The sequence below is a fragment of the Herpailurus yagouaroundi genome, unplaced genomic scaffold (assembly GCF_014898765.1).
Source record: "Herpailurus yagouaroundi ecotype Mexico unplaced genomic scaffold, PumYag 166, whole genome shotgun sequence".
Classification (NCBI taxonomy): domain Eukaryota; kingdom Metazoa; phylum Chordata; class Mammalia; order Carnivora; family Felidae; genus Herpailurus; species Herpailurus yagouaroundi.
The window spans coordinates 27,440,630-27,467,724 of record NW_024412407.1 but is presented as its reverse complement, the minus strand read 5'-3'; the positions used below and the strand labels follow the sequence as shown (position 1 = coordinate 27,467,724).

At 37.3% G+C, this 27,095-nt stretch overlaps 1 long non-coding RNA gene across 2 annotated transcripts in view; it reads right to left on the bottom strand.

Annotated features, from left to right (window-relative positions):
- Positions 1-26,986, bottom strand: part of LOC121038842 (uncharacterized) — a 51,156-nt gene extending 24,170 nt beyond the window's left edge. Inside the window, exons 1-3 of one of the 2 annotated variants that reach the window (XR_005794531.1) lie at positions 26,856-26,986; positions 15,349-15,354; positions 2,032-2,124 (exon numbers count right to left, since the gene is read on the bottom strand). This is a non-coding gene — a long non-coding RNA (uncharacterized LOC121038842). The remainder of the gene's footprint in view (positions 1-2,031; positions 2,125-15,348; positions 15,355-26,855) is intronic. The other variant, XR_005794530.1, reaches the window with a different exon arrangement.
- Positions 26,987-27,095: the final 109 nt, after the last annotated feature.

The window sequence follows — 27,095 nt, the reverse complement described above, 5'->3', positions numbered from 1 at the left end:
ACAGAAATACAAACGCTTGTAAGAGTATTATGAAAAATTATATGCCAACAATTGAAGAACCTAGAATAAATAGGTAAATTCCTAGAAACCTATAATTTTCCAAAACTGAATCAGGGAAAATGGAAGTCTGAGCAGACCAATTACTAGGAACAATACAGAAGTGATAATCCAAAAACTACCAATAAAGGTCCAAGATCACATGCATTCATAGGTAAATTCTACCCAACACTTAAAAAAGTTAATGCTAATCATAATATTACCATAAACTTAGTGGCTTAAAAAAACACAAATTTATTATCTTGCATTTCTATAGGTTAGAAGTCTGACATGGGTCTCCCTAGATTAAAATCAAGGTGTCAGCAGGGATGGATTTCTTTTGGAGGCTCTAGGGAAGAATCTGTTTCCTTGTCCTTTCCAGTTTCTAAAGACTGCCTTAAATTCCTTGGTTAATGCCCCGGTTTCCTCCATCTTCAAGGCCAATAAGTATCATTCTGACCTTTCCTGCTTCCTTCCACATTTAAGGACCCTTTGGATTATACCAGACTCCTCAAACAACCCAGAGTTATATCCCTACTTTAAGGTTGATTGTCAACCTTAATTCCATTTGCAATCGTAATCCCTTTTTGCCATGCAAGGTAGCTTACTGTTTACAGGAATTTGGATTTAGACATCTTTGGGGCACTGGTCTTCTCCCCACCATGTAAAATTTTTTCCATATGTACCCTAAACATTGCTTTATGAAGTTGTCAGAGATTCACTTTGAAATTCAGTATTTTGCAACTATTAAATAATCTTCCTGATTAGCAAAGCAGTTTCTTTTACAGTATCAGTTTCACTCTAAATCGCAAAATGTAGGGGCGTCTGGGTGGCTCAGTCGGTTAAGCGTCCAACTTTGGCTCAGGTCATGATTCACAGTTCGTGGGTTCGAGCCCCGCATCAGGCTCTGTGCTGACAGCTCAGAGCCTGGAACCTGCTTTGGACTCCATGTTTCCCTCTCTTCTCTGCTCCTCTCCTGCTCACACTCTGTCTTTCTCTCTCTCAAAAGCAAAATAAACATTAAAAAAAAAATTTTAATTCCAAAATGTACTTCTTGGGAGTCTACTGGATGTCTAATGAAATTTTCATTTTCCTATTTAACTAGATTATTGTACCCTCTATAGGAAAGAAATGGCATTTTTGTCCAGCTACTGCTTATCAGTTCAAAATTTTTGAGTAGTATAAAGATAACTAATACTAAGAAGCCATTGGGGAATTATATGGTCTCATTAAAACCACCCTAAATGGCCTTAAAATTTATTTCTTATGGAGAAGCTTAACTATGTTCTTATTTCATCAACCCATCAGCTGGTGAGATGATACATTACTAAGCTCAATTCTCAAAACCTATTATATACACCTTTTCAAAATTATAAAGCATGTTGCTGTATGCCAGTGCCAGAGAGAAAAGCTTAAGTTCATTGTCAATTTATATCAAAACTTTCAATGAAAGAGGGGATGAATGAAATAGGATTAAGAGGTATCATCTTCTAGTATATAAAGATAACTATATAAAGATAACAGCAGGATATAATGTACAGTAGAGGGAATATAGTCCATAATATTGTACCAACTCTGTAGGGAGACAGAGGGCAACTAGACTTCTTGTGGTAACCATTTTGTAACGTATGAGAATACTGAATCACTATGTTATAAACCTGAAATTAATACAACATTCTACTTCAATTATTCTTCAACTAAAAAAATCAGCATCTTAGTATACTTGTTTTACTTAAAAACTACAAAAAAAAAAAAGTTTTGGAGGATTATCAGGTAGAGAGAGAGAATATATTTTCTTGAATTAAGGCAGATCCTAAGAGTTCATGTACTGGCTCCCATCCTTCAAACACTTGCTTTTCAGGTTTATACTTGATACTCTACCAGTGTATTTACTTAGTGAACAAGTACTCAAAGTAATTTCTTAGACTTTCAAATTGTGCTTATGTTTAAATGCAAATAAATAAAAAAGTTAAATAAAAAAGGTATGTGGCTTACTTGGTTATGTTTTGACAACATGACTCCATCTCATAAAGCTTCTGTTGTCCCACATTTTCCATCACCGCCATTGAACTTATTCTGAATATATCTCTTTGCTGTAATACAAAATACAGTCGCTTTCATGTCATCTCAGCTGGTAGTGTGAGAAATCTTGAGATTGCATAGCTACTTAAAAATTTCAAAATATGCAAAAATAGTATGTATAAAATCAGGTAGGAATGCTTTATAGTCTAAATATATCACATCTACAAAGTTCAGAAATGTGAAATTTAATTTGTAACAGCTTCCCTCAAGTTATAAAAAGAAAAAATGACTATAGAAACTTAATCTACTTTATGAGTTAACAAATATATACATAAATAATACAGTTATTGAAGTTATAGATTAGAGACCACTAATTAAAAATTCAGAAGGCAAAGATGGGACACCAAATTATCTTAGCAAACATAGGAAACAATTCATAACACTCCAATACAAGTAAAATAGGCACTTAAGTAAAAAAAACTGCAAAAATGACTTCATTGTTCTAAAAATACTAGCTAATAATGAAGATTCAAAATACAGAATTATTAAACATCATCTATAGTGTGCTCTCTAGAAAATCTTTTTTAAAAGTTACTTCTGAAGAGGAGTTATACATACCTGCACATCCTTGGTAACAATTCAATAGATTTACTCACTGATGAATAACAAACCTCCCATGTTATATTAATTCCCGTATCAAATGCAACCATGGCCACGACTATCTAATCTGTTTTTAGACTTTATGTTAATTAAATTAAGTTAAAATATTTTTAATGTTTTTTTTTTTTTTTTTAATTTATTTTTGAGACAGAGAGAGACAGAGCATAAGCAGGGGAGGGGCAGAGAGAGAGGGAGACACAGAATCTGAAGCAGGCTCCAGTCTCCGAGCTGTCAGCACAGAGCCCGACACGGGGCTCATACCCACAAACCGTCATGACCTGAGCTGAAGTTGGACGCTTAATCGATTGAGCCACCCAGGCGCCCCATCATTCTATAATTTTAGAACCAACTGAATTGTAACCAAGGCTCTACTTCAGTAAAGGGTTTAAATTAAAAAAAAAAAAAAAAAAAAAAAAAAGCCACAGAAGCATACCTTAGAAACATTTAACATGGTAGCTGAAATTCCTAATGTTTTAAAACCATTAACTGGTCTTCCCTAAGAGAGATCAATGGGCAAATCACAATGGTAAAACCTAAAAGAAAAAGTAACTACCTTAAAATTTACACTTTCTCCAGAATAAGTTTCTACCACTCACCTGAGGGCATCACGCATTAATAAACTTCCTATTTTTTAGCCTCATTAATAGAGGCAATAAACAAATGATCATTAACCAAATAAGCAAATAGAAGATTACAGGGAAATCTCCTCCTTTATTCAATACTATAAAAATAGGGGCGCCTGGGTGGCTCAGTCGGTTAAGCATCTGACTTCAGCTCAGGTCATGATCTCGCAGTTCGTGGGTTCAAGCCCTGCGTCGGGCTCTGTGCTGACAGCTCAGAGCCTGGAGCCTGTTTCAGATTCTATGTATCCCTCTCTCTCTCTGCCCCTCCCCTGTCCATGCTCTGTCTCTGTCTCAAGAATAAACTAACATTAAAAAATAATAATAAAAATAGGTATCATTTTGAATTTTTACGTTATCATTTTTTAACAATCAGTATTGGTAATCTCAGCAAAATAACATAAATCTAGTCAAATACTGCCCAGTTATATCAGGAAAAAAATTAATACAAAGCTTTCCAAAGAAAAGATAGCAACCTGTATAGTTAAGAATGGTAGTTACATAAGCGTTCTTCCACACTCACTGTACCAGATTAATTTATGCTGAGTAGAAACTGATGAATAGTTTATTGACTGAAGTTTTTTTTTTTTTTTTAATATTTATTTTATTTGAGAGAGAGAGAGATGGCATGAGCAGAGTAGGGGCAGAGAGACAGAGAATTCCAAGCAGGCTCTACACTGGGAGCACTCAATGAGATCATGACCTGAGCAGAAATCAAGAGTTGGATGCTCAACTGACTAGGCCACCCAGGCACCCCTTGGCTGAAGTTCTGAAAGTATATCCCTTTCTCTTATTACTGAAACTGTCTGCAGCTATATAGCTATTCTACATTATTAAAATTGCTGACCTCTGTAGTTTGTTCCTTAAAATAACCTGAGACAGAGAGCAGATAAATTAAAAACTATACTCAGATTCGGACTTTATCAGGGATTTTACCATCTCAAATAGTCTCTCTGCTGTATTTTCACATTCTCCCTCATCAATGGTAACTTGTCATCACATTTAAACATGGGCACGCCTCTCTCATCTTTGAAAAACCCTGAATACCTAATTTAGGGCACCCTCTCTTTTTCCCTTCACAGCAGTTCTTTCCAAAGAATATCCCATTCCTTAGCCCCCCATCCTCAATTTCTCTCCCCTCTCTCTCCATTCCCACGTAAATTCTTTCTCCAAATGTACCCTACTTCAGTGAACAACTTCACCATTTGTCCCAGCCTAGAATTTGGGCGTCATTCTAGACTATCCCTTCTCCTACCCCCATCCAATGAATACCAAGTCCTTCTGAATCTACCTCCTAATTATTTCTATAATTCCTCCGTCTTCTAAACCACAATTCTGGCAAGTCTCTTACCGGTATAAAACCCTTCCATGGTTTCCCACTAATCTAAGGAAGATTTTATAGTATCTTTCAAGACTCTTTCCACGTGCCTTGCCCCTCACTGCCTGCCACACTGAAATTCTTCCAGATTACTGATATTCCCTACACACATGTTCTTACTTTTGGGCTCTCAGAAATACTGCTCCGCTGAATGAACACTCTTCCTTACTCTGCTATCCTTTCTTTGCCTACTTATCCTTCAGCTTTTAGCTCAAATGCCACTTCCTCAGACAGCCTTCTCTGGACAGCCCCTAGACCAGATCTTTGCACTGACTTAATTCCCTATTAACACCTTTATCACAAAACCTTTACTGCAATTGCTTGCAATTACCTATACTCACTAGACTGGGGTCAATAAACTAAGAACTGGCTGCTTGTTTGGGTAAATAAAGTTTTAATTTTCATCTAATATTTTTCTACATGGTTTATGTAGGTTGAGTAGATTAATGATTAAGATTTAAAGAATCCCTACACTTTTCTCTGTTAATTTTCAATGTCTACAAGAACTGTTTTTCATTAACTTTTTTTAAAGTTTATTTATTCATATTGTAAAACAGAGATCAATAGGACTTTAATAGCTAGAGAGGAAAAATCAATGCCTGGCTTCAAAGCTTCAAAGAATAGGCTGATTTTCTGTTAGGAGCTAACAGAGCCAATGCTCATTTACCATTCCAAAACTCATAGGGGCAAGAATTATGCTAAATATACTCTATGTTCAGTAAGCCTGAATGGCAGCACATTTGTTTATAACATGTTTACTAAGTACTTTAAGCCCACTGTTGAGACATAGTGCTCAGGGGGAATAAAACAAAGAAAGATTTTTTCCATTGATAGTGCATCTGGTCACCCAAGAGCTCTGATGGAGCTCCATCTCTGATGGAGATGTCCAAGAGATTCATCTTGTTTTCACGCCTGATAACACAACATCCATCTGCAACCCATGGGTCAATACGTCATTTTTGACTTTCAAGTCTTATTATTTACAAAATACATTTCATAAGGCTATAGCTGCCACAGATAGGGATTGCTCTGATGGATCTGGCAAAGTCAATTGAAAACCTTCTGGAAAGGATCTGCCATGCTAGATGCTATTCAGAAAATTCATTATTCATGGGAAGAAGTCAAAATATCAATATTAATAGGAATTCAGAAGAAGTTGATTCCAACCCTCATGGATGACTTTGAGGGTTCAAGATTTCATTGGACAAAGTCACTGCAGATACAGTAGAAACAGCCAAAGAACTAGAATTAGAAGTAGAGCCTGAAGACGGGAGTGAACTGCTGCACTCTCATGATAAAAATAACAGGAGTCATCTTAGGGGTGAGCGAATAAAGTGGTTCTTGAAGATGCTGTAAAAATTGTTGAAAGAACAACAAAGGATTTAGAGTATTACATAAACTTACTAGTTAATAAAGGAGTAGCAGCAGGTTTTGAGAGGACTGGCTCCAATTTTGAAAGAAATTCTACTATAGGTAAAATGCTACCACATGTACAGAGAAATCATACATGAAAAAAAGGAAAAGCCTACCAATGTGGCACACTTGATTGCTGTCTTGTTTTAAGAAATTGCCACAGCCATCCCAACTTTCAGCAACCACCACCCTGATCAGTCAGCAGCCATGAACATCGAGGGAAGATGCCTGACCAGCAAAAATACTACACTCACTGAAAGCTCACTGAAAGCTCATTTTTCAGCAATAAAGTATTTTTTTAAGTTTATTTACTTATTTTGAGAGATAAAGAGGGGGAGAGAGAGTGAGTTGGGGAGGAGCAGGGAGAGAGAAATCCCAAGCAGGCCCCTACGCTGACAGTAGAGCCTGAAGCAGGCCTCAAACCCATGAACCGTGAGATCATGACCTGAGCTAAAACCAAGAATTGGATGTTCAACTGACAGAACCACCCAGGCACTCCAGCAATAAAGTATTCTTAATTAAGATATGAACATTGTTGTTCGAGACATTCTATTGCAAACTTAATAGATCACAGTATAAATATAATTTTTATATGCACTGGGAAACCAAACAATTCATTTGCCTTGCTTTATGATATTGGCTTTATTGTAGTGGTTAGAAACAAACCTATAAGATCTCTGAGGTATGCCTGTATCACCAGAAAAGTAGGGAATATATGTGGGAGTAGATTCTAAGGATACTAAATCAGAGTGAACAGAACAAAATAGGTAAAAAGCTAAATTTACTGATACAAAAATTCTGGCTTAGTGCATTAAATACAGTGGCCAAGAGTGGCTCTAATAATTTACTTAGCTGTTTGCCAGAAACCTGGCTCCAATGATGAATGTCAGAAAGTTGGGCTGGAATGACACAGGTGTAGATTCCAATCACACTGAAGTGCTAGAACTTCCTAGGTATAGTCTAAAAAGGGAGTCCAGAGGCTTAGGGAGATGGGAATGCTAGAGTGGATTATCAGGTAGATTACTATCTACTCTCTTGCTGTGTCCACCAGGAAAATCCAGAGGACACTCCCTTCACTAAGGTTGTGAAAAATACATTAATAAGGGGAGCCCCAGCATCCCTGAAGAACTCATAGTGGCTGTTCTCTTTAAGCTAGGAATGACAGTAAGGAAAGTATTGCCTTTGAACTAGGTCAAGAGAATCAACAAGAATGATGGATTCCAAGGTATGGGAGCTAAATGGTAGCAATTCAATTCATAACCAAAGAAAAGGTACATGTGTTGCTACAAGAGGCAAGAGAACAGAAGCAGTAATCAGAATAGTCCACAGAGAACTCTGGCATTGGCTAGTTGGTCATGATGTCCTTGAAACAGATTACTCAATCTGAATATGCAGAATACAAAGCCCTGATTCTGGTAAATGGAAGTTTGACCTGAATCACTACAGAGTCAGAGTCCTTCAACCAGTTCCCAGAAATGACCCAATTTATAGACAAAGAGTCCCTTGAATAAAGTGGAGGTTGGGACGCTTTGAGGAAGAATTCTATTACATAACTAAAATTTTATGTAGTAAGTCTTCACACTAGTCTTCTCTCAGAGGAACTTATCAGAGTAATTACATACTGGGGAAAGGAAAATAACTTCTCAGAAATTACTGGACATTAACTCTGAAATGACAGTTTCTGGAAGACTAAAATGCCATGGTGATCCACCAGTCAAAACACGGACTGGACTTTATAAAAGTCACATGATCGATGCAGTTTTGCTCAGGTTCATTACAGAGTGGGCCCAGGAGGTCCTCTAACCTACTCTATGGTTATTTCCCCAGTTCCAGATCATATTATCAGAACAGACATATTCAGCAACTAACCAAATCCATGTATTGGTCCCCTGGCCTATGACTAAGGACTATTGTGGTAGGAAAGATCAAGTAGATGCCAATATAACTGCCCTTACCTACCAAAACAGTGAATACAATACTGTTTGTCCCATAGATAGGATTCTTGGGTCTAGGGATCAGGGTGGAAATGGGAGTGGCTCCTCTTACAATTGCCTCCTAGTGATCCACCAGTGAAATGCTTGCTTCCCATCCCTGAAATTTTGAACTTTGCTGGTTTAGAGGTCTGGGGCACCTGGGAGGCTCAGTCAGTTAAGCGTCCGACTTTGGCTCAGGTCATGAACTCATGGTTGGTGGGTTCGAGCCCCACATCAGACTCTGTGCTGACAGCTCAGAGCCTAGAGCCTGTTTCAGATTCTGTGTCTCCCTCTCTCTCTGCCCCTGCCCTGCAGAGGCCTACAAAACCCAAATACAAGCAAACTGCTAAGGCAAGTCCACACACCAGGCAAGGATGTGTGACTAATTAAGATACTTACTGAGAGAAAAAGAATAAGGAATGGGAAACTGAAGAAGACAGTTATAAAATAACATCTAATGACCACATGATCAAGTGAGAAACAGGACTGTAATAACTATAAGTGTTTCTTATTTTCTTGTCGTTGGTGGTATGTATGTATGTATGTATTTAGGTCCCTTTTCCTATTTTCCTAACATCTAAATAAAATGTGTTAATAGTAGCTGACTTCACATCTCAGGAGTTAAGTTAGAGGATTACCAAAGAAGGATGTGATTCAGCAGGAAGAGGAATGAGCATCATCCAAAGATGAATAACAAGAACCTGTGCCCTTTTCGGGGGGAGAGGAAGAGTTTATCTTTGGTTGTACAAGGGACAGTTGTTTCCTTGGACTGCCAGATATATGGAAGGTAGAAGTGAAAGAGTGCCCTTGTTTTTCATATGTGAAAAGGTTAATTAAGGCCAAGATTGATGACCTCACTGGCACAGGGCAGCACCGAGCCCACAACTCTGGGTGCTGCTAGATATCCTCGGGGAAAGAGCAGAGTCTGCAGCTCCCGCAGATGCTGTTGGTTCTCCTTCAGCTTCTCTGAACCCTCAGCCAAGCAGTATGCCAGTCCATGTGCATGTACACCCACTCCTGAATCATCCACACTGGAGACTATGAGGCACTGAGACTAATACAGGTTCTGCTAAGAAACACGATTCACGATTCACAGGTTGCAGTTTGCCTTCGCACCCCCACTGTACATCACCTTCTCTTCCTGACTGCTGGCGTGGACTTCAGTGCCAGACACACAGGTGACAAACACCAGGGAAGAGATTGACCACTTCACACAATCACATAAGGTTAAATCCCTCCAGTAAATCCCTTGTATCATGCATAATGCCTCTGCTTGTCTGATCAAACCCTAACTGACAGAGAACTTCCGATCCAAGATGGCAACATAGAAGACCCTGAACTCATCTCCTCCACAGACACAACAAATCTACACCTATTAACAGAGCAATTCCTTCTGAAGAACTGCAAGGAGACTGAACAGCTTCTGCACAACAAAAGATAGAGCACATGAAAAACAGCAAGAGACACACACTGTAACAAAGAAAATTCCCAGCCCCTATGCTGCAAACTACAGTGGGAAAGGATACTATTGAAGGGCCGGGAGCAGGTTCATCTGCCCTGGGACACAGAAAATCAGCCACAGTTTGGAAGGGAAATTAGAATATAAAGGAACAAGCCTTAGGCCACTACCAAATGGTGGGGCAGCTCCTAGAACTCTCTCCAGATCTGAGGCGCTGGCAAGTGCCATGGTTAACGTTCCCAGTCCACCTTGACAGCGCAGACAGGAGCGGGTTCCAGAAGCCATAGCTGGCCTGCTGCCTCTGCGAGCCCTGGTCATACTAGCCCTGAACCCCCTAGGACACAGAAAAAAAGCCACAGTTTAACAGAACAACTGAAATATAAAGGATCCAGCCCTAGAACTCCACCAAATGGCAAGGGAGCTGCTGGAAATCTCTGGATTGGAGGGCCTGGTGAGTGCCAGATCCTGTGTTCTCTTCCATCTTGCTAGCATGGATGGGAGCACAATCCAGGCACCCTAGCTAGCCTACTGCCTCAGTGAGCACTGGTCCCTAGTCTACACCATCCCAAGCCATCCTACCAAGGCAGCCCCAACGCAATGCACACTGCAGCACCCTGGTCAGCGCTCACTACAACTACAGCCAACCTGCCAAAGTGACACAGGCACAAAGCACCTGGGAACCACGCAGACCTGTACCATGTTGACTCCAGATGATATGTGCTAGGACACCACAGTGCACAGCACTCCAGGACCTCCTGGCTCTTGCTCTCTTCTGCTCTAGCCACTCTGTGGCTCTAGCCACTCTGTGGCTCTAGCCACAGAGCACCACAGGAATCTCTGCCTTGCAGCCGCCTTGGTTACAGCCACCTTGCCCAGGAACCACCGATTTGGGAGTGCCCTGGGAGACTCCCTGCCCCCGTCCCACCTCACGGCCCCACAGGACACAACATGTGCGGAGCATCCCAGCACACCCTGGGTCATGCCCACTTCAGCTCCAGCCACCCCATGTAGGTGTCCCCTATGCTGAACACCCTAGGACACCCTGGCTTGCACCCACATCAGTTTCAGCTCTTGTGCCAGGGTACCATCTGTACAGAGAGGACTGCCCAGGCCAATGGCCACCTCAGCTTTGGCCATCCCACCAAGGCAGCACCAGCACAGAGGACCCCAGCATCCCTGGCCCATGCCAGGCAAAGCTCCAAGTCAATGAAAGCCACTAGGCATACACAGTCTGCACAGGGGACAACCACACATATACATAGGACTATTCTTTCAAGTTTAGGAGATGTAGCTGCTCAGCCTAATTCACAGAAACAAACACAAAAAAGTCCAAAAAAAAAAAAAAATGAGGAGACAAACCATATGCTCCATTTAGGAGAAAACAAAACCTCAGATAAAGGACTAAATGAAATGGATATGGCAAATCTACTTGATGAAGAATTCAAAGTAACAGTCACAAAAATGCTCACCGGACTAGAAAGTAGAATGGATAAGCTCAGTGAGAACTTCAACAAACAGATGGAAAATATAAAAGAGAACCAATGAGAGCCAAAGAATATGGTCACTGAAATAAAATACAATAGATCACAGGAAGCCGAAAAACAGTCCAGCAATCTGGAAGACAGGGTAATGGAGAACACCCAACCTGAATGTTTTATTTTATTTATTTTTTTAATGTATTTTTGAGAGAGAGAGAGAGAGAGAGAGAGAGTGAGAGAGAGAGAGAGAGAGAGAGTGTGTGTGTGTGTGTGCGCAGGCAGGGAAAGGGCAGAGAGAGAGGGAGACACAGAATCCAAAGCAGGCTCCAGGCTCTGAGCTGTCAGCACAGAGCCTGATGCAGGGCTTGAAACCATGAACTGTGAGATCGTGACCTGAGCCGAAGTCAGAAGGATGCTTCACTGACTGAGCCACCCAGAAGAGAATAGGGGTGCCTGGGTAGCTCAGTTGATTAAGCATCTGTCTCCCGATCTTGGCTTAGGTCATGATCTCACAGTTCATGGTTTGAACCCCATATCAGGCTCTGCACTAACAGCACGGGGCCTGCTTGGAATTTTCTGTTTCTTTTCCTCCTTCCCTCCCTTTCTCTCTCTCTCTCAAAAATAAATAAACATTTAATAAGAGGATAGATTCAGGGTCCTCTGTAACAACATTAAGCATAGTAACATTTGCATTAGAGGGGTGCAAGAAACAGAAGAAAGGGAGGAAGGGGCAGAAAACTCATATGAAGAAATAATAGCTAAAATAGTTCTCTAATATGGGGAACAAAACAGACATCCAAGGTTCAGTAAGTACAGGCAGCCCTTAAAAAAATGAACACAAGGAGGTCCACACAAAAACACACAATGGAAATGGCAAAGATTAAATAGAGAGTTTTAAAAAGGAGCAAGAGAGAAACAAAAAGTTATATTCAAGGAAAACCCCATGAGGCTATCAGCTGATTTTTCAGCAGAAACTTTGCAAGCCAGAAGAGAATGGCATGATATATTCAAAGTGGTGAAAAGAAAAAACCTGGAACCAAGAATACTCTACACAGCAAGGTTATCATTCAGAATTGAAGAAGGAATAGAGAGTTCCCGGACAAATAAAAAGTAAAGGAGTTCATCTTTAAATGGAAAAGAAAAGGCCATAATTAAAAATTTAAACAATTATGAAAGGAAAAATATTCCATTAGTAAAATCAAACATAACAGTAAGGTAGTAGAGAAACCACTTATATAGCTAGTATGGTTAAAAAATAAAGAGAAGTAAAATCCACTGTACCTAAAATAAATTATAGGAACTCACAAAATAAAGAGATGTAAAAACTTCTAATATATACATAAACGTTGAGGAGGATAGTAAAATTGAAATTCTCTTAGAATGTGTTCAAACTGGGGGTGCCTGGGTGGCTCAGGCAGTTAAGTGTCCGACTTTGGCTCAGGTCATGATCTTACAGTTTGTGAGCTGGAGCCCCACGTGGGACTCTGTGCTGACATCTTGGAGCCTGGAGCCTGCTTCAGATTCTGTCTCCCTCTCTCTCTGCCCTTCCCCACTTGCACTCTGTCTGCCTCTCTCTCAAAAATATACAAACATTAAAAAAAAGTTCAAACTTGAGTAGACATCAGCTTAATTTACATTGGTATACACGTTATATATGAACCTCATGCAACCACAAGCCAATAACCTCTATGAGATATATAAATAATAAAGAGAAAGAAACCCAAGCATAACACTAAAGAAAGTCATCAAAAAGAAAAAAAGAAAAAAGAAAGTCATCAGTTACAAAAAAAGAGCGCAAGAGAATAAGGAACAAAGAACGACAACAACAACCAGAAAACAAGTAACAACATAGCAATAAGTATATATCTACTCATAATTACCTTAAATGTGAACAGTCTAAATATGCTGCAATCAAAACCTAGGAGCTGAAAGGAAAAAAAAAAACAAAACAAAACAAAACACAAAACAAGACCCATCTATAGGCTGCCTACAAGAGACTCACTTCAGACGTAAAGAAACATACAGACTAAAAATTTAGAAATGAAACAAAATATTCCATGCAAATGGAGACAAGTGGAGATAGCAACATATCAGACAAAATAGACTTTAAAACAAAGACTATTATAACAAAGAAAGGAATTACATTACAATAAAGAGATCAATCCAACAAGAATATATAGCAACTATAATTCACTATGCAACCAACATTGGAACATCTAAATACATAAAGCAAATATTAAGAGACATAAAGAGAGAAATTGATGGTAATGCAATAATAGGAGACTTTAACACCCCACTTACATCAACACACAGATCAAAACAGAAAATCAATGAGGGAACAATATCTTTGAGTAACACATTAGACTAGATGGAGCTAACATACATACAGAATATTACATCAAAAAACAGCACAATATATATTCTTTTCAAGTGCACATAGGATATTCTTCAGGATAAATCACATGTTAGGCTACAAAAAAAGCCTCAAAAAACTTAAAAAGATTGAAATATTATAAATAATCTTTTCTGACCACAATGGTATGAACCCAGAGATCAATTATAAGAAAAAAGGGGGTGGGGGGAGACACAAACACATGGAGCTTAAATAACATGATACTAAGCCACCAACAGGTCAACAAAAAAAGCAAAGAGGAAATTAAAACAAAACAAAACAAAACACATGGAGACAACTGAAAATAAAAACACAATGATCCAAAATCTTTGGAACACAGTGAAAGCAGTTCAAAGAGGGAAATTTATAGCACTACAAGCCTACCTCAAGAAAAAAGAAAAATCTCACTCTAACCTTATACCTAAAGCAACTAGAAAAAGAACAAACAAAGCCCAAAGTTAGTACAAGGAAGGAAATTATAAGCACCAGAAGAAGAAGAATAAATGAAATAGAGACAGAAAGAAGAGAAGGGAAAGGGAAAGGGAAAAAGGAAAAGAAAGGAAAAAGAAAAGAAATTCAGTAAAATGTGGTTTCCATGAGCTGGTTCTTTGAAAACATAAAAAAAAAAAAACAAAAAAAAAAACCACTTGATAAACCTTTAGTCCAACTCATCAAGAATAAAAGAGAGAGAACCAAATAAATTCAGAAATGAAAGGTAAATAACTGATACCACAGATATACACAAGATTATGAGACTACTATGAAAACATAAGCCAACAAATAGGACAATCTAGATGAAAAAATTCCTAGAAACACAACCTTCCAAAACTGAATCAGGAAGAAATAGAAACAGACCAATTATAGGTAAGGCAATTCAACTAGGATATCAAAAAACTATGAACAAAGAAAAATCCAAGACCAGATGGATTCACAGGCAAATTCTATCAGGCATTTAAAAAAGAGTTAATACCTATTCTCCTCAACTATTCCAAAAAATAGAAGGGGAAGGAAAGCTTCCCAATACATCCTATAAGGCTGGCATTACCCTCATACCAAATCCAGACAGATACCACAGAAACACACACACACACACACACACACACACACACACACAACTATAGGCCAATATCCCTGATAAATGCAGATGAAAAATTCTCAATATTAGCAAAGCACATTCAGCAATATATCAAAACAATCATTCACTATTATGAAAAATTATATGCCAACAAATTTGATAGCCTAGAAGAAATGGATAAATTCCTAGAAACATACAACTTCCAAAACTGTATCAGGAAGAAATAGAAACAGACCAATAACATCCCAAAACTGAATCAGGAAGAAATAGAAAATTTGAACAGAATGATAACCAGCAATGAAATTGAATCAGTTAATCAAAAAACTCCCAGCAAACAAAAGTTTAGCACCAGATGACTTCACAGATGAATTCTTACAAATATTTAAAGAAGAGTTAATACCTATTCTTCTCAAACTATTTCAAAAAATAGAAAAGGATGGAAAACTTCCAAATTCATTCCATGAAGCCAGCATTACCCTGATACCAAAACCAGATAAAGACACTACAAAGAGAACCACAGGTCAATATCTCTGATAAACACAGATGCAAAAACCCACAATAAAATATTAGCACACCAAATTTAACAATACACTAAAAAACAAAAAATCATTCACCAAGATCTAGTGGGATTTACTCCAGAGAGGCAAGGGCGGTTCAACTATTTGCAAATCAATCAATACGATACATCACATCACCAAGAGGAAAAATAAAATCATATGCTCAACTTAATAGATGGAGAAAAAGCATTTGCTAAAATCAACTTCCATTCAGGATAAAAATTCTCAACAATTTAGGTTTAGAGGGAACATACCTCAACATAATAAAAGCCATACATGAAAAACCCACAGCTAACATCATACACATGATGAAAAACTGAAAGCTTTTATTCTAAGATTAGGAAAAGACAAGAATGTTCACTCTCACACTTATTCAACACAGTTGGGAGTCCTAGCTGCAACAATCAGACAAAAAAATAAAAACCATCCATATTGGTAAAGAAGTAGAACTGTCACTATTTGTAGATTTCTATACTATATATAGAAAACTCTAAAGACTCTACTGAAAAACTATTAGAACAATAAAGTTGCAGGATACAAAATTAATATATAGACATATGTTGCAATTATATACACTAATAATGAAGTAGAAGAAAAATTATAAAAACAATTCCATTTACAACTGTACCAAAAAGAATAAAATACCTAGGAATAAACCTAACCAAAAAAAGTGAAAGACCTGTAAACTACAGGACACTGCTAAAAGAAATTGAAGAAAACACAAATAAATGGGAATATTCTCTGCCCACAGACTAAAAGAAGTGACATTGTTAAAATGTTCATAATGTCCACAGCAATCTACAGATTTAGTGAAATCCCTATCAAAATTCTAATGGCATTTTTCATAAAACTAGGGCAAATAATCATAAAATTTGTATGGAACCACAGAAGACTTCAAATAGCAATCTTGACAAAGAAGAAACAAAACTGGAGTTATTACAATCTCAGATTTCAAGATATATTCTAAAACTTCAGTAACCAAAACAGTATGGTACTGGTCCCAAAACAGACACACTGATCAATGGAACACAATAGAGAGCCCAGAAATAAATCCACATCTATACGGTTAATTTACGACAAATGAAGCAAGTATATACAATGGAGAAAAGATAGTCTTTTCAATAAATGGTTAGGAAAACTGGGCAAATACATGAGGAAGAATGAAATTGGACCACTTTCTTACACCAAATACTAAAACAAACTCAAAATGGATTAAGAATGAAGTGTGAGCCCTGATACCACAAAAATCCTCAAAGAAAACATAGGCAGTGCTCTCTTGGACATTCCCCTTAACAACCTAATTAAGGATATATCTTCTTAGGTAAGGAAAAAAATGCAAATGTAAATTACAAATGCTAATTACATCAAAATAAAATGCTTTTGCACAGCAGTGGAAACCATCAATAAAACAAAATGACAACCTAGTGGATGATAGAAGATATGTGCAAATGATAAATTTGATAAGGGATTAATATCCAAAATACATAAAAAGCTTATATAACTCAACACCAAACAAACAAACAAACACTCCAATTAAAACATGGGCAGAACACCTGAATAGACATTTTCCCAAAGAAGACAGAATGGCAAACAGACATATGAAAAGATACATAACATCACAAATCATCCAAAGATATGCAAATCAAAACAACAATGGAGTATCACCTCACATCAGTCCAAATAGCTAGTATCAAAAACACAAGAAATAACAAGTGTTGGCAAAGATGTGGAGAAAAAGACCCTTGGTGCACTCTTGGTGAGAATGTAAAATGGTACAGCCACTATGAAAAACAGTATGGAGATTCCTCGGAAAATTAAAAAAAGAAATACCATATAATCCAGCAATTCTACTTCTGGGTATGAAGAGAATGAAATTGCTGATTCAAAAAGATATATGCCCCCCTATGTTCACTGCAACATTATTTACAATAGCCAAGATAGGAAAGCAACCCGTGTCCAATGACAGATGAATGGATAAGATGTGATATACATGTGCAATGGAATATTAATCATAAAAAAGAATGAGCTCTTGCCATTTGCAACACTCGGAGAAAGACAAATACCATATGATTTCACTTATAGGTGAAATGTTAAAAAAAAAAAAATGAAAAGAAATACAGAGAACAAACTGGTGGTTGGCAGAGGGGAGGAAGGTGGAGAGGTGGAGGAAATGGTGAAATAGGTGGAGGGGGATTAAGAGGTACAAATTTCCAGCTGTAAAATAAGTCCTGGAGATGAAAAGTACAGCATACGGAATATAAATAATATTATAACAACATATGGTGATACGTAGTGACTATAGTTATCATGTTGCAATCCTGGAAATAATACCATTATATGTTAATTATATGTCAACAACAAATAGAAAAAACATAATAAAAACTCTTTGCAAACTAAAATGTTTGTGGAAAAATAATATATCTTTATATTATGATATTAATCTGAGTAGTGAGACTAGGAGTGACTTATGTTTTCTACTTTATGATTTCTTAGGTTCCTAGAATTCTATCAAAAAACATATCATTCCTTGGAACTCTTATGCATTGTTTGGGGGAATAAAAAATGAAACAGTGAGTATGGAAAATAATATGACAGTTCTTGAAAATTTAAACACAGAAATACCATGTGATTCAGCAATTCTACTTCTAGGTATATATCCAAAAGAACTGAAAGCAGAGGCTCAAAAACATTTGTACTGCAATGTTTATAGGAGCGTCATACACAACTGCCACAAGATAAAACAACCCAAATGTACACTGACAGACAAATTGATAAACAAAAGGTGGTATATACATACAACACAATGTTATTCAGCCTTAAAAAGATACCTATCACAAAATGGATGAAGCTTAGAGACATTATGCTAAGGGAAATAAGCCAGAAAGAAAAGGACAAATATTGCATGAGTCCACTTATATGAGGTACCTAGAGTAGTCAACTTCATATGGACAGAATATAAGTAGTGTTACCAGCAACTGGAGGAAAGGGAATAAGGGAGCATTACTGTATAATAGGTACATAAATTCAGTTTGGAATGATGAAAAAGTTCTGGAGATGGATACTAGTGATGGTTACACAATAATGTGAATTGCTGCCATTGTACTATATACTTAAAATTAGTTAAAATGGTACATTTTGGTATATATGTTTTACCACAATAAAAAAAAACTCACAAAACAAAACTCAGAATTTTTAAAACAAGTATATATTTCACATTTTTTAAGTGTATTTATTTATTTTGAGAGAGAGAGAGAGAGTGCAGGAGAGGCAGAGAAAGAGAAAGAAGAAGGAGAGAATCCCAAGCAGGCCCCACACTACTAGCACAGAGTCTGATGCAGGGCTGTGCTGCTGATGCAGGAACTCACAAACCATGAGATCATAACCTAAGCTGAAATCAATAATCGGACACTTAACTCTGAGCCACCCAGGCACACCAAAACAAATATTTTTATAATTTATCTTTCTTTATTTTTATTAAGACTTTCCTCTTAGAGCAGTTTAAGGTTCACAGCAAAGTTGAAAGTACAGAGAAAAAAAAATTTTTTTTCAAAGAGCAGGCAATTAGAAATAAAACAGAATATACTATACAATGTAATCATTTCCACTAACTTGAAATGGATGCCATTCTAAAATTGAATTGGAGATTCAAACTTCTTTATAAAAATGAAAGAAATATCATAGCAAGTTTTTTAAACCGTAGTTTAAAATATTTTTTAAACCTAACCAATGATAATTTGTCACTATTAAGCACAAAAAAATGTTAGAAAGTAAACCATATATTATAGTGACTTTTAAAATGACTACATGGTTATTCCCACACTAATTTTTACTGAGAATTCTCCAGACTTCAGAGAAGTGTCCAAAATCACATAAACAAGTATAACGCCAATGATACTTAAACACCACATACAAAATGATTAGCAAAAAAACCAAAGCTTTGAGGCTTTTTTTATTAACTCAACTGTATTGAATTTTAGCAAGAAATTACTGTATGATCTTAGCAAACTTAACCTGTTCCTCTTCACCTCTTTCCTTATCTGTAAAATTGAGATGGCAAAACCTATCTTATAAATAACAGATTCAAATGTCCCAGATTAGGCAAAATCCATCCACATAAATACTCAAATTAATCATTCAACGTTTCATTCAATACTTGCTTTAAAGAGTTACAATTCAATCTTAAAAGAGGAACTCCTATTCTATGGAGGGATTAGATTTCAGACGAAAACATGAAAAGGTCAGAAGTGGGGGAAACATATGGTGCAAAATTAAGGAACTTCAAATACCTGTGAACGACTAAAATTTAGTAGTACATACATATGAACAAGTAGAAGACGCTTGAGGGCAGGAATTTCTCACTATATAAACCACTTTCTAACAATATACCTCTGAGCTTCCTTCCATGTTTTGGTTTGAAAGCTCCTGGTTTGCAAACTGTCTTTTTGGTGTGTGCACAATACACTTTCACTAATTACTACTTCAGTGATTCATTAGTTTTACCTCTGTTATTTCTAAACTTTTGACAGTTTGTGGTGTCAAAATGGGATCCAAAAAAATACCCCTTACCTCCCTTTCCTCCTCAACTGAGGCCCCTATGGTGATGGAACCCAGAGTCTACTGACTTCAGTGCTTTCTCATTTACTCTAGAGTTTGAAGGTAAGTCTCTCTCATATCTGAGCTCTGTTCTCTCCATTTTGAGCTGACTTTAATTTGCATACCTGTATTTTGTTTGTTGAAGCTTATTTACCTAAATCATCTTATTCTATTCTAAAGGGAAGAGGGCGGGGAAACACATGGTTCCCTGTGTTTGAGAACAGCTTTTAGAAAACAGCCCCTCAAATGAACTCTTAGGGAATCTAAAGGCAAAGATGTGTTCTACCTGGTTGGTCTATGGACCAGGATTTTGTGCCTTTTTGGAAAATGGGTGAACTTATAGAATTGTAGTGGTCACTGTAGGGCAACTTTAACTTGAAGTGTATCTTAAGCTGTGCCTTTGACAAGAGAGGATTCCCAACCTCTCAGAGACAATGGAATGCATTCTTTGATAAGCAGAAGCTTCTAAAAGATCCTTACAGCTTGCAAACAAACAAACTTTGCTTTGCTATCTGAGCAGGTAGCCTCAACTTAGCCCATCTGCCAGAAACACAATTTGGATCCAACTATTCTTTTATAAACTAATGAGTTTTGGTTATGGCTATCAGCTCATGCCTAATTTTTTTTAAACAGAAGTTATAAGATCTGTTTGCCTGTCTATATGTTTGTCTATCTACGTGTTATAGATGTGTGATAGTTTTCTAACTCCAGATGGTATTGCCATAACTAATGTGTAAGGAGCTATTTAATTGGCTTAAAGAAAAAATAAGTCCTTATAAGTGAAATACTCTTGAAACCCTCAAAAATATAAAAACTAACCCAAATGTTTTCAAGTTCACCTGACCTGATATAACTTTTGATAAGTAAAACCTAGTTTAAGTTTGTTGGCTTAATAAAAGCAAGCATGTCTTCAAAATTTGCCAACAAGAAAAATAACTTAGGATGATGGTTAGGTGTTGTTTTTTTTTTTCTTTTTTAATGTTTAGTCATTTTTGAAAGACAGAGAGAGACAGAACACAAGCAGGGGTGGGGCAGAGAGAGAGGGGGACACAGACTCTGAAGCAGGCTCCAGGCTCCGCGCTGTCAGCACAGAGCCCGACGAGGGGCTCGAACTCATGAACCATGAGATCATGACCTGAGCTGAAGTCGGATGCTCAACCGACTAAGCCACCCAGGCGCCCTGATGGTTAGGTGTTTAATGTTTAATCCAAGCTTAACTATTAAAAACAAATAACTTAAATAAATGTAAATAACAGAAATGTCACCTATCAGGAATCCTAAGTTCTCTCTGGTCTGGTAAGAGAGCAAATGTAGAAATGAAAACGAGAGAGGCTAATATCTAGAAGGATACACCAGCCCCAAACAGAGATTTCTGTCTCCTTTCATCTCCATATTTATTGACCTCTCAAGACTACAGACGTGGTGAATGTGCAGGAAGAAACAACCAGATAGTAGTCATTAATTTGTGGAAGCAGAGTCTGGGGGGGCAAGTGGCTTTTGAAGTTGTGATCAAAGCACAATAATATATTGGCGTCACCAGAAGGAAAGTAGTATCCTGTAGGCAATACAACTAATTAGCAGTTATCTTTAAAGTTTAAGATTGACGGAGCATGCAGCTTTAAGGATAACCGGTTACTATTCTAGCTAGCTAACCTTGGGCGCTTTAGCCCTGTGGGCAGCTTTCTGCCCTAAGCCTTTATAATCCATTAATGTAAGTGTAGGAATTCTTGAACCTATTTCCCAGACAGAAAAGTACAGACCAAGTTAAATTAAATAATGAATATTCGTTGACTATCTAAATTATTTCCCAATGAGATAATAAATATACTGAATCATTAAACGTTAAACATAAGTTTATCTACCTTGGGCTTTCTTTTTTTTCTGTATTGTAGTATTGCTAATATTTTATTTAAGGAAACTAACTTTATTTAAACTCCTACTGAAATAAAACTATACATCACTACCAGAAATGAGGAAAAAACAAAACAGTCACTTGCTATAAGTAAAAAGTAACCACACCTATAATTGTAATAAATGATAAATGTAACCAATGATATTTTTTGCCTACTGGGAGTTTGGAGCTTGGGTATTGCTCTTTTTGTTAAAATGAGGAATCAGCAGATATAAGAGAATTACTAAAGACATGCAACCTCAACTAATAATTTTTCCCTGAAGCTAGTAAGAACTAAAAAAAGTTAAAAACATATCTCTAAAAAGTTTTTATAATTGTGTATTTAATTGTGTATTTAATTTAATTGTGTATTTAAGCTATGTGATTCAATGTACTTTTTATCACATCTGAGTTACAACTAAAACTGACCTGAGCAAATCAGTGTTTTGGAAATGCCATTTCAATACATTTAAGTCAGCTCTCTGAATTGGTTCTCATCATGGCAGTCCCTCAGTACTACTGCACTGCCTCAAATCTACCTCAGAGTGAATGGTTTTTATTAAGCACCTCCCTTGCACTACTATGCAAGGTTCTTAGTTATGTTTAATTTGTTTCCATTTGTATCATCTGCTACAAAGAAACCTAAATCTAGTTCTTCATCTTCTAGGAAAACTCTTCCAATAAATTCAAGCTATGGCAACTATCCTTTTACTTATGAGAAATCACTATATTCTTTCTATTAGCACCTGCCAACATTGTTTTACCCTAGCCTCGCTTGCTCAGACAGTCTCAAAAGAGTCACTCAAGCTTTAGTAGCCAAGGATTCATTAGAACAACCCCAACTTTTGGCCTTTTTAATTTTTACAGAGAGACAATACTTGGGTCTGTTAATAACTATGTCCTTTGCCACACTAATAAACATACTATAAAAAATGTATCAAAAAAAACCAAAAAACTTATCTCTAAAAAGTTTTTATAATTGTGTATTTATAAATTTGCCAGTCCACAATTGCTTACTTCTTAGTTTTTACTAGGAATTCAAGATTATAAGCGTTAAAAATCCTAATTAATAGATGTAATTTAAAGCTAATAGAAATAATACAGGAGAAAGAAAATGACTTTATATGAAAAGTAGGAAAGGAAAATAGAATGTGTTTTTTGGACAAGGAAAGAAATGAAGGACATGGGTTTTTGTTAGTAGTGGTGGTGGTGGTGTTTGGTAAGGGAAACAAATAAAGCGATTTCATCCTCAAGTAAAATAATTGTTCCAGAAGGAGGAAAAGAAAAAAAAAAAAAAAAAAGATGGGGCAAAACTGGAAATCTTGAGAAAAGAATTTTATGTATGGTCTAGCTACAAGTGAAATGGATTTATTTAAGTTTAAAAAAAAGTGCTAACATCAAAAGTATACTGGTACAAAATTAGAACTTGGTTTTCTGTTAAAAGGACAGTTTTGTTTTGTTTTGAGTATTGATCAGTTCTTCCTAAGAAATTATAAATAAAACTTTTTCTGTACCTTTAAGGTAATCTATTTATAAAACAAAGATCTGGGTCTTATGAAAATAATTTTGTGTAATTCTTCATCACATCTTGGATTACTTAGAAAAACTGAGTCTTCTCTATTACAAGAGCTCAATTTTTTATAACTGTAGATTTTTATATTTGCCTTTGGAATTTTTTAATTGTTATTCTGGTTGAATGGGTACCTAAGTATTATTTCAGAGTGACCTATGACCCTATTTGACCAAATGTTGTTGGTTTTTTTTTAATTTTTTTTCAACGTTTTTTATTTATTTTTGGGACAGAGAGAGACAGAGCATGAACGGGGGAGGGGCAGAGAGAGAGGGAGACACAGAATCGGAAGCAGGCTCCAGGCTCTGAGCCATCAGCCCAGAGCCCGACGCGGGGCTCGAACTCACGGACCGCGAGATCGTGACCCGGCTGAAGTCGGACGCTCAACCGACTGCGCCACCCAGGCGCCCCTGACCAAATGTTTTAAATCTTTTGACATTTTAAACAAACTTCCCCAAATCGACTTCTAAATAAAGTAAAAAGAGGAATGTTAATTTATGTAGACTTACTTGATATATTAAATTGCATGGGAAACACTGTCAAATAATGTTTTACCTTAGATCATAATTTATGTATAGGATATATTAAATAATTAATTCAAAAATTATTTGAAATTCCTAAATACCTGACATTTCCTGTTATAGTCATAATTCTAGTCATAATTTCAGCTTTTATCTTAAAATATCATATATCATAAAAATAACCAATTTTATTTCTCAATTGCATGTCTGCACGTGTGCATGTGTATGTATGTGTATGAACTCTCACCAGATCTTTAACCATGGCTATTTTTTAATCTTTTTTCACTCTCTGGCAGTGATTGTTTTACTCTGATCTCTCACAAAAGTGTTCCTATAAAAGTGCTTCATTTACAAGGAAATTCATGGAAAAGACTGACAAGTACAGGTTTGTCATAACTTTAAGATCATAACACTGAATGGGTAAGAATTTCAAACTGATACGTAAAGCTGCTGACCTAAGCTGAAGCAAAACAAGAATTATAAGAGACTGAACTGATGAGACGATGATTATAATTTTTTTATGACTTCATTTAAAACACTGCTGGTTCTTAAATGTTTTGTTGTCCGGATTTAAAGGGTCCTGTTTTCTCCTCTCTTCTAAGCTACCTATAGCTTACAGCAGCACTTCAGTAAAATATAATTTTGTAAACAAAGGTTGAAACATGTATATTTTTCTCCCTCCCTGATCCCTCCAGAATTCAGAAATTCATATTGAATATCTTTATTTTTCATGACAATATGTTTTTACATATTTACATATTTACATAAGCTCAACTGACTCTTCTCTTTGTATTAGGACACAATTAGAAACGTCCTAATGTTAGCTTCTTAACCTAAAAAGACTTGAAAAGTTCAATCTAAGATTCCTTATGAAAAGTTCCAGCAGAGCAGATTTAAAAGAGCCTATATGGTCAGTCACTATTCTTGCTGCACTTACGTAAATAATCAGGCCAAATTTTTGAAACTAGACTTAATTTGCAAACAAGCTAGTCTTACCATGGTTATTTTTGATAAAAATAAGAACAATTTTAAAGAGAACAATGTTTCAGTAGTACACCTCTGTGGATATCAGCTTCAAGTGCTGTTAACTGTCCTTGAGGTTTTGTTTTCTCACAAAATGAACTGGATCCTGAATTCTTCTAGTTTCCTCCAATACTTGACTAGAACTCTCCAAACTAACATTTCCAGTTTCCTCCCACTCTTCTTACCTGGAATCACTATGGAAATAAAGTTGCCCTTTTCTCAAAGCCATGCAAGGTAAAGCTGGACAACTGAATATAAACTTCAGAGAAACCACCAAAACAGCTCATGTGAGGCCAGTCCTTGTGTCTGTTGCTCTGTGGTCACGCAGCAAGATACCAGAGACATTCAAGCTGCAAACCAGGAAAATCTGTCAATTGCCACTCTTGCCCTCACTCCATCTGAAGATGCTTTGAACCCAATATTTATAAATTTTCTCAACTGGCTGCCCTCCAAACTCAGTGAATTTGTAATTTCCTTGAACTATTAACCTTTGTTTCTCATTCGTTTCCACAGAAATACTTTTTATTAAATTACCTGACTGCTCACATCATAAAGAGGCCTAATTGGGGTGGAAGTTCATCTGCAACACTGCCTCCTAAAATAAAACATCCTCATGTTCATCCAGTCCTAAGTCATCATGAGGATGTGACTGTTAATACATCATGCTATGCTTTTGTAAATAACTTTTTAAAAATTGCAATCCAGGGGCGCCTGGGTGGCTCAGTCGGTTGAGCGTCCGACTTCAGCTCAGGTCACGATCTCGGGGTCTGCGAGTTCGAGCCCCGCGTCGGGCTCTGGGCTGATGGCTCAGAGCCTGGAGCCTGCTTCCGATTCTGTGTCTCCCTCTCTCTCTGCCCCTCCCCCGTTCATGCTCTGTCTCTCTCTGTCTCAAAAATAAATAAACATTAAAAAAAAAATTGCAATCCATTTGATTTATTTAGTTGGTTAAATCTTGACACCTGGGAATCTGCTCTGGGGAATTTTTCAGTCTTTGGCTATGGTTCTCCTTAAGTCATCATATATACTTCTTTAATATGTTGTCTACTCCTAAGGGTTCTTAAATGCCTGCCAGCAGCCACTCATATGCCAAATGGTATCCATCAGGATCAGATTACCAGAGGAAATAAACAATAAACACATAAATGATGAAGACGGTGACTACACGGCCCTCAGGCTGACTATTCAACGAATGGCAACAACAAATATGTGGTTCTTCAGACTGGGTACATGAGAAGATAATCAAAAGGGGGGAATTGTTAAAATAAAAAACCAACAGAGACCAGCCTTGAAACTTCCCTGGCAAACAAACCAGTTTTGTCATACAAAGCTTAACTTAGCTTATTTTGTAAGACCAACTTCACCTGGAATAATTACTTGTTTACGCCCGTGGAAATCATAAGCACAACTTAACCTGTTTCCCAAAGTTGATATGAGGTAACAACTAACCAATTCCCTATCACTTAAGAAAATGTAAATATTCTTATCACTGTAAAAAAAAAAAAAAAAAATCCTTAGACTTCTTACTTCCCAAGCTGCTTTGTAACAACATAGCCCTGTGCCTAATTCTGTTTTGGCTTGAGTGCTCCTGGTTCCCCAGCTGTTCTTTGGTGGATGCTCAACAAACTTTACTAATTGCTACATCAATGATTCATTGGTTTTCTGCTATTTTTGAACTTTGACAGCAGCCACAGTAAATGTTGTGTGGGGTCACAGCCAGTCATTTATGTTGGAGTAAATACCCTTGAGGTACTACAGGCTAAATCAGAAACACACACCTCCTCACCCCACCAACTGCTTCTTAAAGACGACAGCAATCCTCCACTATGCCTACGTGGCCCCTGTACCGTTCACAATAAATGGTGGTTGCCAATAAACAGACTTTGGTAACCAAACTTCCTGCATGGGAAAGGCTGGAGATAAAAAGGAGTAGAAAGTCCAAGATGCCCCTAAAGGCCCGAGTTCCACTAGAGATGGGCGAGGATTAACTCCCTTTTCTCTCCTGCACAGTATATTGGTGAAAGGAAGTGATCCGCGATAGACTGCCCTCGCCCTCAGTAAGGAAAAAGAAAAGATTAGCCCTTTGAAAGCCGAATTACCCCAGATCCTCTCCCACCCATCCACCCTCCACCCCTTCCACCCTCCAGCCCCTCCACCCGCACCCCCACCCCCACCCCCTGCTTCTTAGGTCTCCGACCTCAAAGAGCCCAGCTCAGGAACAGTAGGATTTCAGCCGCTCTCCAAAGAAAACCTCCCCCTACCAAGCTTCCCTTTTTCTCCAGCTGGGAGCATTCGCCCTCCGGTTTGGTCTCCTCAACCAATTGCAAGTAACACTCTTCTCTAATTGGTGAAGGGGTGTGGCCACCATTTGTATCACCGAACAAGACTATGGATGATTGGTTGCTATTGAGAGGGTTTCGCCCGGGAACCCTCTTGC